Genomic DNA, 19,159 nt, shown 5'->3' on the forward strand with positions numbered 1-19,159 from the left:
AGGCCCTTACAATTATACAATGGAAGTGACAAATAGATTAAAGGGATTAGATCTGATAGAGTGACTGAAGAACTATGGACAGAGGCTCCTGACATTGTACAGGAGGGAGTGATCCAGACCATCCCCAAGAAAAAGAAATGCAAAAGGCAAAATGGTTGTCTAAGGAGGTCTTACAAATAGCTGAGAAAAGAAGGGAAGCAAAAGGCAAAGGAGAAAAAGAAAGATATACCCATTTGAATGCAGAGTTCCAAACAATAGCAAGGAGAGATAAGAAAGCCTTCCTTTGATCAATGCAAAGAAATAGAGGAAAACAATAGAATGGGAAAGACTAGAGATCTCTTCAAGAAAATTAGAGATACCAAGGGAACATTTCGTGCAACGATGGGCCCAGTAAAGGACAGAAATTGTATGTCCCAATCAAAAGCAGATGATATTAAGAAGACGTGGCAAGAATACATAGAATAACTATACAAAAAAGATCTTCATGACCCAGATAACCACAATGGTGTGATCACTCACCTAGAGCCAGGCATCCTGGAGTGTGAAGTCAGCTGGGCCTAGGAAGCTAGTGGAGGTGATGGAATTCCAGCTGAGCTATTTGAAATCCTAAAAGATGATGCTGTGAAAGGGCTACACTCAATATGCCAGCAAATTTCGAAAACTCAGCAGTGGTCACAGGACTGGAAATCGTGTTTTATTTCTAATCCTAAAGAAAGGCAATGCCAAAGAATGTTTAAACTACCACACAATTGCACTCACCTCACATGCTAAAAAAGTAATGCTCATGATTGCCCAAGCCAGGCTTCAACAGTGTGTGAACCGTGAACTTCCAGATGTTCAAACTGGATTTAGAAAAGGCAGAGGAACCAGAGGTCAAATTGCCAACAACCACTGGATCATCAAAAAAGTAATAGAGTTCCAGAAAAAATATCTACTTTTGCTTTGTTGATTATGCCAAAGCCTTTGACTGCATGGATCACAAAAGCTGTGGAAAATTATTCAAGAGATAGGAATACCAGAACACCTGACCTGTCTCCTGAGAAATCTGTATGCACATCAAGAAGCAACAGATAGACTGGACATGGAACAGCAGACTGATTCCAAATCAGGAAAGGAGTATGTCAAGGCTGTACATTTTCACTCTGCTTATTTAACTTATATGCAGAGTACATCATGAGAAACACTGGGCTGGATGAAGCACAAGCTGGAATCAAGACTGCTGGGAGAAATACCAATAACCTCAGATATACAGAGGATACCACCATTATGGCAGAAAGTGAAGAAAAACTAAAGGGTCCCTTGATGAAAGTGAAAAGGGAGAGTGAAAATGTTGGTTTAATACTCAACATTCAAAAAACTAAGATCATGGCATCCAGTCCCATCAGTTCATGGCAAATAGATGGGGAAACAGTGGAAACAGTGAGCGAATTTTTTTTTTTTTGGTGTGGGCTAGTTGGGATCCAAAATCACTGTAGAGGGTGACTGCAGCCATGAAATTAAAAGACATTTGCTCCTTGGAAGAAAAGCAATGACGGACCTAGACAGCATATTAAAAAGCAGAGACATTACTTTGCCAATAAAGGTCCGTCTAGTCAAAGTTATGGTTTTTCCAGTTGTCATGTATGAATGTGAGAGTTGGACTATAAAGAAAGCTGAGCACTGAAGAATTGATGCTTCTGAACTGTAGTGTTGGAAAAGACTCTTGAGAGTCCCTTGGACTGCAAGGAGATCCAACCAGTCCATCCTAAAGGAGATCAGTCCTGGGTGTTCATTGGAAGGACTGATGCTGAAGCTGAAACTCCAGTACTTTGGCCACCTCATGAGAAGAGCTGACTCATTTTAAAAGACCCTGATTCTGGGAAAGATTGAAGGCAGGAGGAGAAGGGGACGACAGAGGATGAGATGGTTGGATGGCATCACCAACGTGATGGATATGGGTTTGATTAGGCTCCCAGGAGTTGGTGGTGGACAGGGAGGTCTGGTGTGCTGCAGTCCATGGGGTCACAAAGTTGGACACGACTGAGTGACTGAACTGAACTGAATGTTCCATTAGAAGAGGTTGAATAGATTTCTTTACTGCAGTCCTTACGAGCACATGCTGATGTGTTGTGGAATTCAAGAATGTATGTGTGAAATGTATGTGTGAAATTTAACTATTTCAGTAGTTAAATCATGTCTGACTCTTTGACACTCAGTGGATTTCAGCCCATCAGTCTCCTGGGCCTATGGGATTTTCCAGGGAAGAATACTGGAGAGGTTTGCCATTTCTTTCCCTACAAGATTTTCCCAACCCAGACATCTAACCGGTGTCTCCTGCATCTCCTGCATTGGCAGGCTGATTGTTTACCACTGTGCCACCTGGGAAGCCCAAAATTCAAGGATAAAACATATTTATAATTTTTTAAAATATTTAGATCAACAGCTTTTATACAGTGAGTTTGTGTAATCATCAATCCTCAAAAATCATTTTGAAATAGTGTTTATAATCAATATCACATATGCAAATACAGATGTAATTATTCTAAATGGAATTATTTAAAAAATATAGCTAAGGTAACAGTACATGTAAGAGTCATTCACTATATGCACATAAGTTTTCTCTCATAATTGCCCTCTTGATAGTAGTAAATGAAATATTTCCTTTTACCAGTTTCAAGAATGCTGATACTGCCTTTTCTTTAATGTCTGACTGTTATACAAAGAAAGTGTTAAAGTTGCCAATGTGTGTTGCATTTTTTTAATGACACATTGATGTTCTATATATAGGGTAAAAAATTGAAAATAAATGTTAGCTACATTCTTGTTATTCTTTTATTAATTTTTTTTATTGTTATTGCTTTACAGTTTTGTGTTAGTTTCTTCTATACAGCAAAGTGACCCAGTTACATGTATACATTATGTCCAATCTTTTTTGGATTTCCTTCCAATTTAGGGGACCACAGAGCATTGAGTAGAATTTCCTGTGCTGGGAAGTAGGTTCTCATTAATTATCTATTTTATATATAGTAGTGTATATATGTCAATGTCAGTCTCTCAATTGATCTCATCTCTTTTTCCCACCTTAAGTTTGTTCTCCACATCTGTGATTCTATTTCTGCTTTCCAAATAAGTTCATCTGTACTATTTTTATAAATCCACACATAAGTGATACGGAATTCACTCCACATGACAATCTCTAGATTCATCCATGTTTCTGCAAATGAAACTATTTTGTTCCTTTTTATGGCTGAGTAATATTCCATTGTATATGTGAGTCACATCTTCATCCATTCCTCTGTCAATGAACGTTTAGGTTGCTGTTGTAAGTAGTGCTGCAATGAAAACTGGGTGCATATATCTTTTCTAATTCTGGTTTTCTCTGTGTATATGCCTAGGAGTGGAATTCCTGGGTCAGATGATAGCTCTATTTGTAGATTTTTAAGGAACCTCCATACTGTTCTCCATAGTGGCTGCATCAATTTACATTACCACCAACAGTATAGGAGGGTTTCCTTCTGTCCACACCCTCTCCAGCATTCATTGTGTGTAGATTTTTTTGATGATAGCTCTCTTCTCTCACATTCACCAAATGTTGTTATGATTCTTCATGCATTTGATAAGAAGAGAAATTGCTTTCAGTCACAACCATTAAAAACCATTCTGAGGTTTTCGTTGACTGAACCACCCTTCAGGGGTATCTACCTTCAGGTAATGTCACACACAGATAAGATTAAATTGCAGTTACCTGGGCCAATGGCCATGGACAAGGGAATGCAATCATCTTCACTGTTTTACCCAAACCTCAGGCTACCACCTGATGGTTGAAATAAAGATAACTGCTGCAGGGAAAAGTGAGGGCCTGGTACAGGATGAAAAAAGTATAAGGTAATGATTCTGATTATGAGAAATTTCATTTTCTTTAAAAGAAGTTGCACGGAATCTAACCTGTGGTGATATTTAAATATCTATTCCAATGTTGACACTGGATTCCTTCAAGCTTCAAATTAAGCTCAATATATTTGTTTCAGGCTAGAAAATTCTGTGTAGTCCCAGTTCTAGAAGTTATAATACCCTTTCTTCTGCCCACTTATAAATGTTATATCTCCCCATGAGTCCTCTCCAAATTTTAGGGAATGACATAAAATATATATTTTCCATGGAGTGCCTACATTCATGTACTTCACATGCCATAAAAGGACAGTTACAGTGTGCTATTCAAAAGCACTTCCATTTTGAATATTAAATGTTAAAAATTAACACTCAATTTTAACTCAAATAAATATATAGATGAATGTAAAATATTTTGCCTTTTCATTTGCTGATAGTCACTGTAAATATGCAAGTCTTAAGAGAATTATGCACTTTCCAATATAGAATTTTTTTAAAAAGGTCAACTTAAGTTCTGGGTAGATGTGGCACTGTTACATGTTAAATGAAATCCAGCAGACTATCTGGACCTGCTTATTTACTTCTTCTTTTCCCCCAGGAATATTTTGTGTGCAAAGTTTTCAAATTATAAAAAGTCAACTTAAATAGCAGCAGTGAGGAAAAATGAATATTTATACAGATACACACACACACACACACACACATGTATATGTGTGTGTATATATATATCCATGAAATGGTAGAATTATTTTATTTCCCATTTACTAAATATAAAGAGATTCATCAAACACTGCCTTTGCCCTCTGTTCTGAAAAATTCCTATTCATCAATCAGAATTAACTCAGCCATCATGGCTCCCTAATTCCTTTCCTGAACCACTCAGCCAGAATCAATCATGCACTGCCTTAATGCCTCTGCACTTTATGCCCATTTCTATTGTTAAATTTGTTTCAACTTATTTTAAATACTCATTTTCATATCTGCAACCTATTAGATCATGCCTTACAAACTTCCTCTGCAAAAAGTCAGATGGCAAATATTTTTGGTTTTCATGGCCATACAGTCTAAGTTGCAGCTACTTAAACCTGCTATTGTAGCACAAAAGCATCCACAGACTATAAGTAAGGAATGGTGTGTGTATTTTCCAGCAATATTTTCTTTGCATGATGAGGTAACAGACTGGATGTGGCCACAAATTGTAGTCCCAGTTCCTTAAAGGTAGAGTCAGATTTTTCCATGCTTTCATCTTTGTTTTGCAGCTGCAAGCACAATGCTGAATATGCAAAGGAGGATTGATAAATGTATTTTTAATTATAGTTCAGTTGAATCAAATTATAGCAACTCAGGTTCCAGTGATTTCCAGCCCTAAGAAGTCTGGTGCTTAAAAGCTGAGCTGTGTACTGTCCAATATGTAACTACTAGTGATGTGTGGCTGTTTAATCTTAAGTTAATTAAAATCAAACAAATTAAAAATTCAGTGCCTCAGACACATTAACCACATTCCAAGGGCTCAATATCTATATGCAGTTAATACTTACCATATTTAAATAGCACAGACAGAGAATATAACTATCAATACAAAAAACTCTAAAGGACAATCCTGGCTTGGATGATGTGAATATGAAGATGAAGAGAGAGCCTCAAAGAATCCTGGTGCTTCAGTATAGCTCAAATACACTGTCTTGACAGTATTTTCAAAAGTTGAAATTGCAGTGTGAACGATAAATAAAAGGGTGTGTATTTACTGACAAACTAGGTAGTTAGACACAAGCTTTATATTATTTAATGCAAATTCAGTAGACCTTTGGGTGTATATGAACTTGCACATGTGTGTGTAAAAGCAAAATTCAACATTCACAATAGATGTTATGGAATTAAAAAAAAAAAGATTCCTATCACTAAAGCCATAGATGAGAAAGTGGATTATACAAAAGAGAAGCATCTTTTATATAGGCAGAAGAGGGTAACGTTAGGTTCTCATTAACTCAAGAAGTAGAACAAGTTTGACAATATCAAAGTGAGAAAAGTGCAAAATATAAACCATCAAATGCATTTAAAATGGAAATGCAGAAAAGAAGACAATTCTCATCTAATGGATTCTCCATTCTCAGTAAAGGACAGGGCAAGTTTATTTTTTCTGCTGAAGGGGGCATTTAGGATCATGACGTTGCAAGTTCAAATTCAAGCTTCAACTATGATTCATTATAGAAGCTTGACATTATCATTCTCACCTTCAGCTTACTCTCAGTACAGTGATAATAATAAAGCCACTTCAGCAGACTATTGAGAGGATAAAACAAGGTGATATTTGTAGAGGGCTTAGTAGATTGTTCAACACATTGAGTTGTGTTGAACACACTAGGAAATTGTAGAGATTTTATACTGAGATCGAGCACAGTTCGGTAGGATAAGGAATTTGAGGAGAGTGGGGAAGGTATACAACTCTTCTGTGAAGAGTAAGAGAGGAGTTGAGTGGGAGAATATGAAATAAATCCTCAAAAGATTTTAAGGCCCAGATAAGCTAGGAAACAGTGAATTTCTTCTAATAGTGGTGTTCAAGATTATGTGTTTATTTTGTGCTGGCTGTGTCAGGATGTCAAATACTGGAGGAAAGAATGCAAGAAAAAGAATTCCAAACAAAATTTCTGTGGACTAATAGTGATTGAGAAACAATGAAGAAAGGACTTGAGGAATATGTAAGGGAGTGACCAAAGCATCCAGGATTAATGAAGACCAAATGAAAGCCAGAAAGAAGTCATAAAAAGGATAAAGTAGAGAAGTCAGGTAAAGAAATTCCTGCTAATGCCAAAGATATGCTGGGATAGGAGTAACACATGAAGCAAGCAGAAAAATGGAAGATTTTCATCACCAACTGTGATGCTCAAATTTCCATTTTTAAAGGTAAAATAGATAAAGATAGGTTAAGAGAAAAATCCTTAACTGTTGTCAAGGATGATGGTAAGAATTGAGATAATGGGAAAGACCATAAAGCCAGGTACCAAAGAATTTTAAGCAAACATGAGGTGACTTTCTGACTGGTAGAAAACAGTGGTCAGGAATGGTGAAAATTTGCAATCAAGTATTATTTTAACCTCAAAGGATGTTTATTATATTGCTGAAATTTTTATCTTTGAAAATATTTGAAATAAATTGGTTTTGAAATACATATTATGTTTGAATGTTTTAAACTTCAGACAATATTAATATTTGTGTTTATTATGTTTATGGTTTATGACGTGTTCTTCCATAAAAATGACAATATTGCTGAAATGTTGCTAATGTGAAAAAGGAGTGTAGATGAAGTGGTAAAATGTGAATAAAATAGAGGTACTTTCTGATTTTTTAATGCATATAGGAAATAAAAAAATGTTAGCTTTCGTAGACTTTCGAAGCCTACCCAGTATGGAGATCCAATAAAGAGTCCTTTCTATTTCAAAGTGTAAACATACAAATATTAGTTCCTCCTAACACTCAATAAATAGAAAATAAACCAATACACTAAATATTTTAAATTTGGGCTACAGATCCAGGCATCTTTAGCTATGTTACATAAACATCTTCATAATGTATAATTTTTTCTCTTTCAGAGACAAGCAGCATTGGGGAATGAGAGGAGAAAATCTGTGCAGTATACTGCCTTGGAATGATTTTCAGAAGTGTCAAAGTCTGTCTTTTTCTTTAAGTGACACCTGTAGCCTCTTTCAGTCCTGGTGGTAAAACTGCATGGTCTGACAGAAACATGCTTGCCAGAGAAGGGTGGGGACTTGTGACACAGTTCACGCCTGTTTACACGTCTTGTCATCTCACAGAGTTGCTTGCAGTTGACACCTCTTGTAAATTTTGAGTTCAAACTGCTGACTCACAGTCTTCAACAGGAGTTGTACTTTTATTTTGGAACTTGACTGCCATTTCTAAATTAGCTACATCTTCCACAGTTAAAAAAAAAAAGTTTCTGTCAGTTTTTATAACTGGATTCTTATGACAGAAGAGTTCCCACTATGTGGCCGTGTAATCAGTCAGTTATGTTCCCTACTGTGTCCTAGTTATAACTGAGAATAGCTTTTGATGTTCAAACAATCACTTTTATAAGTTCAAGGAGTCCTTTAGTAATCTTCGGTATGGCTAATGCAATTGAAGTTATTTATTTTCTCCCTTCCAGTTCTGCAGTGATCAGGGCCCTGTTCTCCATTTCTGAAACTATTCTTCTCTCAGGCTTCATTAATAATAATAATAATAAAAGAAAAATAAAATTGTGGAGAATTTTGCTTCTCTTTTTTCCCGGTGTATCAGTTGGAACACCTCAGTAACAAAATAATAATAAAGATTCCAAATTGGGGCTTTTACATAATAAATGTTTTCAATTTATTGAGGAATAGCCTGACATTTGATGCTTATATAATATGAAGTATAGAGGATTTCTTTTTTTTATTGACATATGACTATTCAATTGTTTTAGTATCATTTTTGAAGACTATCCTTTATTCATTCAATTGCTTTTGAAATTTTTTCAAAAATCAAATGACTGTCTACATGTAAATCTATTTTTAGAATCTCTTCCATTTATTTGTCTGTCACTGTGCTTTAATACTATAGTTTTATAATAAGTGCTAAAATTGGGTAATGTAAATCCTTCCAACCTTGATCCATTTTTTCAAAGTTGTTAGGCTATTTCAGATAATTTTCATTTCTATACAGATTTCAGAATCAGCTTGCCAATTTTTACCAAAAAGGCCTTGTAGAATTTTATTTATGATCACATTTAATGTATAAATCTATTCAGGAATTATTTCAATAGAGAAAGTAAGATTTTAAACTTTCATATAAGCTCATGTTCATAAATAGCAAACGAAAAATTTGATGTCTTATGTTAGACTAAATTGGAATAGGTTCCACTGATTAATAATAATCACTGACTCTTATTGAACAGGCACAGTACACCAGACATTGTAATGTTGGATATGCCATAATTAAGCATTTACTTGCTAAGAGAGTAGATCTTAAATGTTCCCAACACACAGAAACACACACAAATGGTAACTCTGTGACAAGAGGAGGTGATAGCTAATACTATGATAGTAATCATTCTGCAATAGATTAATCAACACCTTGTTGCACACCTTAAACTTACATAATATCATATTTTAATTAAATCTCAATAAACCTGGAAAAATAACTAAAAAACATGTACTGACTGGTGAGCATCTAAATTGTTTTCATTGTTTTGCTCTAATACACAATATAAACACCTTTGTATAAATATCTTTAGGCATAAATCCTAAAGTTTGCCAGTATCATTTTTAAAAGCAAAACTACTAATCAAAAGTATATTTATTTTAAATTATAAATAGATATTCCAAATTATCCTAAAATTGATAAATTTCCAAAACAGATAAAAATTCCCATTTCTCTTTATCTTTTCTAATACTATTGTTTTCATTTTGTTTTATTTTTGTTATTTCGGGGGATAAAGGTAATTATTTTTGTTTTATGAAAATATTTAGAGTTACAAAATGAGAAAACTTAGTTAATTATCCCTGTTAATATTTCTGTGCATTTATTGTTAATATTTTGGGAATTTTTTTTCTTTTTATTATCTTTTTCTTTGATTACAGGAGTTCATTACATTCATTGCTACAAAGATTTTATTGCCCATTTCATCATTTTTACTGGATATTTATTTTATTTCATTGATACTTTATATAAAGTCAAATAATTTAGTATTTTTAAACATGTATCTTGACATTAAAAAAGAAGTGAACAGAGATCACAAATAATGGAAATAAACATTTACGTTTCCCCTATGACTTCTAAAAGTACAGGTGATCAAAGATCAGAAAGTATGTTAAAATTTATTAAGACTACCAAATTTGTATGTGAAATCTTTCCATTTATAAATTTAAATACATATACAACATATACTTAATACATATCTGTGCATAACATGTTCAAATGTATGAAACAAGGCCGCTCTATTCCCATGAACTTTATTTTCTAGTAAAGGATACAGACGACAAGCAGTAGGGATGATGAAAACAACATCATGTATAAGATATATTTTTTTCTGGACTAAAAATAATATAAAACATACTAAATCACAGATTTATACTTTTCTCCAAAAACTGGTACAAGTTTAGCAAACATTTTTTCTTCTAAGATTTCATTAATTTCATAAAATACGGCAATGTGTTTATTAGCATACTGTGAAACATTACCATAGATAATTATAATTAAACTACACTTATCAAAATAATGAATAAAGCACATTTTGTGGTACTGCAGTGTTGATGTTTTTCATATTTATTTTTTCACTAACTAATCTGCCAAATTCAGTAATCTCTAGTGAGTCTTTCAGTTATTAGTGTAAATTACTGACGGTCTACTCTAATAATAAATAATAATAGCAATTCTGGGAAACAAAGCATTAGCAGTTTAATGTCTAAGCATTTTTTTCTGGATAGTTTAAATTAAGAGCACAGTGAAACATTTTTCATTTAATTAAAATATGTTTCCAGATTATAATGCAATTTAAAAGGATGTTTCTAATGGATATATCAAAATAACTGAATTTTAATGCCATCAAAAGTTTTTTAGGATGTTCTAAGAAGACAATTAATTTCATATTGCATCAACCAAAAGAGAGCTCATAACACAAAAACATCTCTAAGATGTCTAAAGTGACTTTTATTAGTCCACCCATTGTCTTAAGACTCTAAAATTAGAATTTACTACATCTAAATTCCAGTATGTAGATGTCTGAAACATCAACAAAGCTAGACAATGTATTGGAGAAGGAAATGGCAATCCACTCCAGTATTCTTGCCTAAAGAATCCTGTGGATAGAGGAGCCTGGTGGGCTGCTGTCCATGGGGTCACACAGAGTTGGACGTGACTGAAGCGACTTAGCAGCAGCAGACAATGTATTAATTAATTTATTAATCAATTTATGTAGCAGATATCGATTGTTTAAATACTATGTTTCTGGTACTATTCTAGACAAGGTACACTACTTAAACAAAAAAAAAATTATGGCTTTATTGAGTTCTCAACCATATTTGGAGTGAAATAAAAATAAAATGGTAAATAAGACAAAGGATACATCACACAATCCATACGGCACTAGCTAGGTTCCTAAATCCACCCTCTTTTCCCTTAGGATACATGGACCTAAATATTTAAACTTTCTTTACAATTAGGTATAGCCATGTGACACATTTGTATTACACTAAAGCAGAGATTAGGCCTTGTCAGAAAAACCTGGTAATGGGCATGCTGAGACCGCACTGGTCAAATATGTGCACTGGCACATCTTATTATGTTCTAGATTTTACTCAAGGTTACACATTAGGGTAACCCACTTGAAGGCAGTGTTTGCCCTGGATCTGAACTGCCATTGTGAATTATGTGGGGGGTGAGAAATAAATTTCTAAGTTGTTTAGGAAACCTAATTACTCTTGGACCACTCTGTGGCATCATAGGCTTACCCTAACTGATTCAATATGTTAGACAATGTTACAAATGAAGGAAATAAAGCCTGTGAGATGATGGAGAGACTGTGGTGCAAGGTTTGCTTGTCTGTCATTTTGGCTGCTGCCTCATGACCCACGGCTGCTCAGTTTCTAGCCTTCATGACGGCGTTTTAGCCAAAAAGAAGGATAAAGTTACTAAGAGGGACTAGTCCAAATTTAAAGATTTGTGGGGAAGAGTATACTGAAAGAAATTTTGAAGAACTCACAGGACTGCTTGCATATTTTTAATTCAAATAGCATTGAATGAGCTCCCCTGAATTGAAAGGAGCTAGGGGAATCTACTCTTTATTCTGGGAGGTATTTGCACACAGAAAAACAGGGCTTTTATTAGTAAGAATCAAGGGGAAATATTGTGGGGCCAAAACAGGTCTTGACACAGAGAGTTAGGCATGAAAGAATGCTTAGTGATAGACATTCATTTAAAGTAGGTTCTTGAAAATAATTTGAAATCAGCCAGGAAAGCAAGCGTTGTTTGAGGCAAAGGAAAACGCAAGTAGAAAAGAGTGAGCATGGTGCATTTAGGAAACTCTCAGACCTACAGCAGTGGCCACAGGACTGAAAAAGGTCAGTTTTCATTTCAAGCCTAAAGAAGGGCAATGCCAAAGAATGTTCAAACCACTGTATAATTGTTTCACTTCACATGCTAGCAAGATAATGCTCAAAATCCTTCAAGCTAGGCTTCAGCAGTATGTGAACTGAGAACTTTCAGGTGTATAAGCAAGGTTTAGAAAAGGCAGAGGAACCAGAGATGAAGTTGTCAACATCCATTGGATCATAGAAAAAGAAAGGGGATTCCAGAAAAACATCTACTTCTGCTTCACTGACTACACTAACACCTTTGACTATATGGATCACAACAAACTGGAAAAGTCTTAAACAGATGAGAGTACCAGACCAGCTTATCTATCTCTTGGTAAACCCATATGCAGGTCATATGCAAGTAAACCCATATGCAGAACCAGACATGGAACAATGACTGGGTAAGGAGTACATCAAGGCTGTCTATTGTCACCTTGCTTATTTAATTTACATGCAGATTACATCACGTGAAATGTTAGGCTGGATGAATCACAAACTGGAATCAAGATTGCTGGGAAAAATATTAATAACCTCAGATATGCAGATGATACCACTCTAATGGTAGAAAGTGAAGAAGACCTAAATAGCCTCTTGATGAGGATGAGAGAGAAGAGTGACAAAGCTAACTTGAAACTCAATGTCAAAAAAACCCCAAAAAACAAAAAAACTAAGATCATCGCACCCAGTCCCATTACTTCATGGCAAATAGAAGAGTAAAAAGTGGAAGCAGTGACCTTGTATTTTCTTGGGCTCCAAAATCACTATGGACAGTGACCACAGCCATGAAATTAAAAGACATTTGCTCCTTGGAAGGAAAGCTATAACAAAGCTAGACAGTGTATTAAAATGCAGAGACATTAGTCAATCCTAAAAGAAATCAACCCTGAATAATCATTGGAAGGACTGATGCTGATGTTCCAATACTTAGGCCACGTGATAAGAAGAGTTGCCTCATTGGAAAAGACCGTGATGCTGGAAAATCTTGAAGGCAAAAGGAGAAGGGGATGCCAGAGGGTGAGACGGTTAGTTAGCATCACCAACTCAATGGACATGAATTAGAAGCAAACTCTTCAAACTCTATACTTTAGAGTACATGCAGTCCATGCAGTCACAAAGAGTCAGATATGACTCAGCGACTGAACAGCAATGGACTTATTCTGTGTTACAGATGTTCAACAAAGCTAAACTAATAATAAAGTAAGGCTCAGAAAGTCTACAAGAGCTTGAAAAATAACTTTGAGGATTAGCACATGTAAGTAATTTTGAATCAGAAATGCCAATGGAATCACAAGCTCAAAAACACAGAGAAAAATGGGGATTTTTAAGTGTGGTCTGAAGAAGAGAAATAAGTAGAAAGAGACAGGAATCTGAGGGGAAGAAAAGAATCCTTATTATAAGGATACTTAGTATCAGCATACTTAATGTTAGAAGAATTATCAGAAATACAAAAAGCCAAGAAAGAAAAACTTGGTCAAGGATGCAAAAATTTGAGCTAGGATGCATAATGGCAACATTTTACTGAATTCATCTTGGAGACATTTACCCAGTTAAGGGCAACAGATTATGTGACCCCAAAATATGATTTTAGGTGTTCAGATCATGCCACCCTTAGACATGTGGCTTTGACATATTGATTTTTTTTGAGATGTAGGCACTTGAAAAAAACAGTAAATACAGAGGGAAGCTTCCTTGGGATGATCCTATCTGCTTACAAATTGATGCAAAACAGCAGTTCAATTGTCATTTCCCTTTCCCTGGAAGTTTCCTTAACCAGTCGAGATTAGATTTTTCATAGAAGAGGAGATGAGAAGTTGATATCCTACCCAGACAAAATGGTCTACAGTTCCTCTCCTCTTCCCTCTTATGGTGATGCATAATTCTGAGTTCCAAGCTACCTTCAGGAGTTACTCATTTTTCCCTAGGAAACTTTCATATATACATGAGGTATATGTAATAATGAGCTTATTTTTTTTCTTTTTTTAATAGGACTTTTATTACAGGGTCTCAGATAAGATTTCAAAGGATTTAAGGAAAATTATTTTTCTTTCTCTACACTGGAATTTTAGAAACTTTGCTTTCCATAGGTTGTCTATTAAAAAAGCCATGAAAATTCATTAACCATAGAATGTGTGGTGAAACTAAATTTGAAAATTGATACATAAGTTGGTCTCCAGAATCAGAGTTTGGTTAGAATCCCAGTATCAAAACCAACTGAAAGTGAAACTTTAAGATAATTATTTACATCCTCTGGGCCTTGGTTTCTGATATGTAGAATATCTATAGTTGCAATTTTAAAGCTGATAATGAAGACTAAATCAAATGACATGTGTAAAAGTTCTTAGCATAATCCCAGGTTCATAAGTACCCAAGTAAATGTTAGCTATTAGTTTATTGTAGCACATTTTTATTAGAAACCCTGACAATGAAAGAAGAAAAAGAAATAGAAAAGTAGTTCAAGAGGGCAACAGAGTTTGATGTAAGATTTTGGTTTTGAAGAGTGGGGCAAGAGAGACTATGTTACTTACCATTTGTGTTGATAAATGAAGAAGAAAAATGATAACTGACATGGATATGAGTATTTAATGAAGAAGAGAGATAGAGATTTTGAACAATATCTGGAAAATAGATACCATGGATAAGAAATGATATATACCATCTTAATAAATCACCACTTAATAAAGTATATAAAAGGTTCACTGAAATCTGCTGAAGGGAGAGACTGAATTTATAATGGACACAGGTAGAGCAGCTTAATAGCTGTCTTCAGGCTTTGGTGTAATTGAAAGCTAACTTTTTTTTCCTCTCCTTTCACAGACAGAAACATTCAAATCAAGTTCATGAAAATGAAAGAGAGTGAAAGACATACAGGGAGAGGTTGAGAAAGAAAATGAAAATTTAAAGAGTAAAATACTTTACCACAGACTTCATAATTTATTCCAATGCCCCCTGTCTTTCTTACTCTTAGTTCCTCATACCATATTTTGGAGGTTTTTTTTTTTTTTTTCTGTTTTTTATCTGGAGAATAATGAGAACGCTACCACTTGGTAGGAGAAAGCCTTTGGGTATGTTAAAAATGTAGTATTCTACTTTACTATAATGATAGCTTTTTCTGACAACACAGGGGCCTTGACTGTATAATTTTCCCTGTCTTGCTTTGGGTGACGCCTGCTCAGACCAAGTCAGCTTATGTCACGTTATAGTCAGTTATGACCGGGAAACTCTCCGAGCTGCAGAGGGGTTGTCCATTAATTACAGGTGTTGTCCATTAATTACAGACACTATGATTTTTTTTTTTTCAAATTTTTAAAATATTTTCAATTTGTAGATAGAGCTCTAGTAGATTTTTAATTTTCTTAAGACTTAGTTTTTTACACACTAAACCAAATGTGTGTTCTAAAGAACATTATCATTATTTATTGCTTTTAAAAATATTCATTTATCATTTTCTAATCTGAATTTACCCTCTTCTTGATATTACACGTCAATACGATGAATATGGTTCAAAACATGAATGCACATGACCCATTTTTTAGCAGTGAAGTATAAAAACATCAACCTTCAGTGGCGGAGGCGGTGGCTGCCACGGATCCACGGAGCCCAGCATCCCACCCCCGCCCCCTTGCGGCGGGTGGACTGACGGCCTCGCCGCAGTGCCCTGCTGCTGCTGCTGCTAAATCACGTCTGTCGCGCCCTTTGACTCTGTGCGACCCCATAGACGGCAGCTCACCAGGCTCCCGTCCCTGGGATTCTCCAGGCAAGAACACTGGAGTGGGTTGCCATTTCCTTCTCCAACGCATTAAAGTGAAAAGTGAAAGTGAAGTCGCTCAGTCGTTCCGACTCTTCGCGACCCCATGGACTGCAGCCCATCAGGCTCCTCCGTCCATGGGATTTCCCAGGCAAGGGTACTGGAGTGGGGTGCCATTGCCTTCTCCGCAGTGCAGGGCAGGGCGTATTTTTCAGAGTAAACAAATTCCTTGAGTTCAGTTGAAAACAAATTCAGTCTCACAAACATGAGCTGACTCCTGTGTAGAAAAGATTTGGGGGCAACAAATTATGGGATTGAGCTTCCTTCATACGTGATGAAATGTGCCAAGGAAAACCTGGAGAGCTTGATCAAAAATAGTGATAGCTTTGATAATTAGCTAATCCTGTATTGTCCCTCTGAAAGGAAAGTTACAAAGCATAGCTAGGTCAGCCTGATCTCCTAGCAGCTTGTCAGAATAATTATATGAGCCAGTTAGCACAGTTTCTCCTGTGAACTAAATCATTCGTCTGTCTCAAGATGAAGATATTCCTACATGTACCTATAAAGAGAAGCACTGCTAGGATTTGAGTTCTGTAAGCCTGCATTTGAGGTTGGTATTTGCCCCTGAAAAGCATCTGATGGTCATCAGTTTTTTAAGATTATCGTGGAGCTGGAGTCCAGAAATACGAAGAGAACTACATGAAAGTATTACTAAAACCAGGAGGCATTGTAGTCATGCCTGTAGTTGATCAGTTAATACATGTTATGAGAACTGTATAATACATTTGGAAAAGTAAAAATAACCTTGCTGCATCTGTTCCACTTACCTGTGCAATCAAATAAGAAGATATTGAGCAATCAGAGTTTGTGGGGCACTCTTCCCAGCCCACCCATCAATGCTACCAAGAATCTATAGCACTTGCTCATATTTACATTAATGAACACATATATTTCATACATAATGAGATATAGGCCAAGGGGGTTCCTTAAAGGGATCCAACCAAAAGAAAGAAAGTTAAACAGGGAATTAACACTTATGTATTTGTGGGTAATCAGCTTATTCCTCAGCCTCTAGACAGTGAAGAGGATGAGAAAAATAGAAGAGAAAGAAAAGGAAGAGGAAGACCACAATGGAGTTAAAAAAAGTCATCTCAGAATGTACTGAGAAAAAATTATGAAACTCCACTTCCCTGAATCTTTAAAAGTTTACTTGACATATTTAAGAGAAAAATAGCTTAGAGCAGAAAGAAAAGAATGCCTACTGATAATTCCTCTAGTCTTTAGAATGTGGCATTTGTGAGGAGTTTAAAGAGAGAACATTCTTTCTTTCATCAGAGTGAATTTATGGTGAAGAAAAAGTATCTTGTTTCTGTCTTAGTATTTTAAATTATGCACTCAGAGATTAAAAATAATCCCTTTTATAAAATATATTTTCTTTTAAGTCTTGGGGAAAATGGCTGTTTTAACTCAGAATGACTTTAAGAATTGAATGCAACGGGAGTCCAGACTTTGTATAATATAAATCCTCTTCTCATTCCTTACATGTTTGTAGTAGTGAGAGTTAGACTTAATTTTATATAAGGTTGCATAACTGTTAACCACATACAATCTGATTCGAATTGCAGTTGTTAGCATTCCCTCCATAAAAAATTTCTTATCTAATAGTTCAGTTCAGTCCCTCAGTCATGTCTGACTCTTTGCAACCCCGTGGACTGCAGCACAGTAGGCCTCCCTGTCCATCACCAACTCCTGGAGCTTGCTCAAACTCATGTCCATCGAGTTGGTGATGCCATCCAACCATCTCATCCTCTGTCATCCCCTTCTCCTCCTGCCTTCAATCTTTCCCAGCTTTTTTTTTTTTTTTTTCCAAATGACTCAGTTCAGGGTTTTTTCAAATGACTCAGTTCTTCGCATCAGGTGGCCAAAGTATTGGAGTTTCAGTTTCAACATCAGTCCTTCCAATGAATATTCAGGACTGATTTCCTTTAGAATGGACTGGTTGGATCTCCTTGCAGTCCAATGGACACTCAGGAGTCTTTTCCAACACCACAGTTCAAAAGCATCAGTTCTTCAGTGGTCAGGTTTCTTTATAGTCCAACTCTCACATCCATTCATGACTACTGGAAAAACCACAGCCTTGACTTGTTGGACCTTTGTTACCAAATAAATGTCACCAAATAAATGTCCATTCATGACTACTGGAAAAACCATAGCTTTGACTAGTTGGACCTTTGTCACCAAATAAATGTCTAGGTTGGTCATAGTTTTTCTTCCAAGGAGCAAGCAGCTTTTAATTCCATGGCTGCAGTCATCATCTGCAGTGATTTTTGGGGCCCAAGAAAATAAAGTCTGTCACTATTTCCATTGCTTCCCCATCAATTTGCCATGAAGTGATGGGACTAGATGCCATGATTTTCATTCTTCTGAATGTTGTTTTAAGCCAGATTTTTCACTCTTCTCTTTCACTTTCATCAAGAGGCTCTTTAGTTCCTCTTTACTTTCTGCCATAAAGGTGGTGTCATTTGCATATTTGAGGTTATTGATGTTTCTCTCAGAAATCTTGATTCTTATCTAATAAGGAAACAAAATACTTTGTAGTCCCACTTCCCTTACTTTTGTTTCAGTCACTGAGTTCTGACAGATGAATATATGAGGGTAATAATAATACAGATGCTGAACAATTTAATCTTAAAGAAAGTTTCATGGAATTCAATAGTACTGCTACTCTTGCTTTTGAATCTATTGCCCAAAGACTTATGGCAGATAACTGCTTATCTCATAGAGATTTTAAGAGCAGATCAAATGAATAGTAAAGTAAAAAGTACATACTTGCTACAACTCTTCATTCATATGGACCCTTTACATTTTCAGTATTTAAAAATAAAAAAGTTATTTTACCCTCTGGAATTGTAGAAGAGAGTATATTTAGGTTTGCTTTTCAATAGTTCACTCTGTAAAATATTTGGTTTTAAAAAGTAATAGTTCTCTGTGACTGTCGATTGTATAGTCAGTGAGTGAATAAGCATGAGTGGTTACCATTCTCTTGGGGCAAGCTCAGGGCTGGGCCAAAGCTGGCTTTGGTCAGGAGGTATATTTCAGCAAAAGGAACTTGTGGTTCATCTGCATATTTATCTTTGTCAAGTTAGGGCTAAAGAGCCTACATGTGCTTTGAAGTTCCTCTTTGTAGTCTAAGAAATATTCACAGAAATTATCCATAGATGCCTTTCTCTTTGAAAATCTAGACTCATAGTGTAATCTTTGGAATCTATGCTGTGCTCATTTAAAAATTCTTTCCACTTTTTTGTCTGTTTCTTTTGATAGAATTATAGTGATTTTCATTTTTTTCACTTAACATTACATTAACTATCATTTAAAGTTAGTGGTAAATTGTCACTAATAAAACAGGTAGTAAATGCCATTGTTAGTTTGTTTCTTTTCTCCA

At 35.5% G+C, this 19,159-nt stretch overlaps 1 pseudogene; it reads left to right on the forward strand.

Annotated features, from left to right (window-relative positions):
- The first annotated feature begins 381 nt into the window (after positions 1–381).
- On the forward strand, positions 382–16,951 carry LOC122422018 (annotated as a pseudogene).
- Positions 16,952–19,159: the final 2,208 nt, after the last annotated feature.

This window comes from Cervus canadensis, chromosome 19, assembly GCF_019320065.1.
Source record: "Cervus canadensis isolate Bull #8, Minnesota chromosome 19, ASM1932006v1, whole genome shotgun sequence".
NCBI lineage: Eukaryota > Metazoa > Chordata > Mammalia > Artiodactyla > Cervidae > Cervus > Cervus canadensis.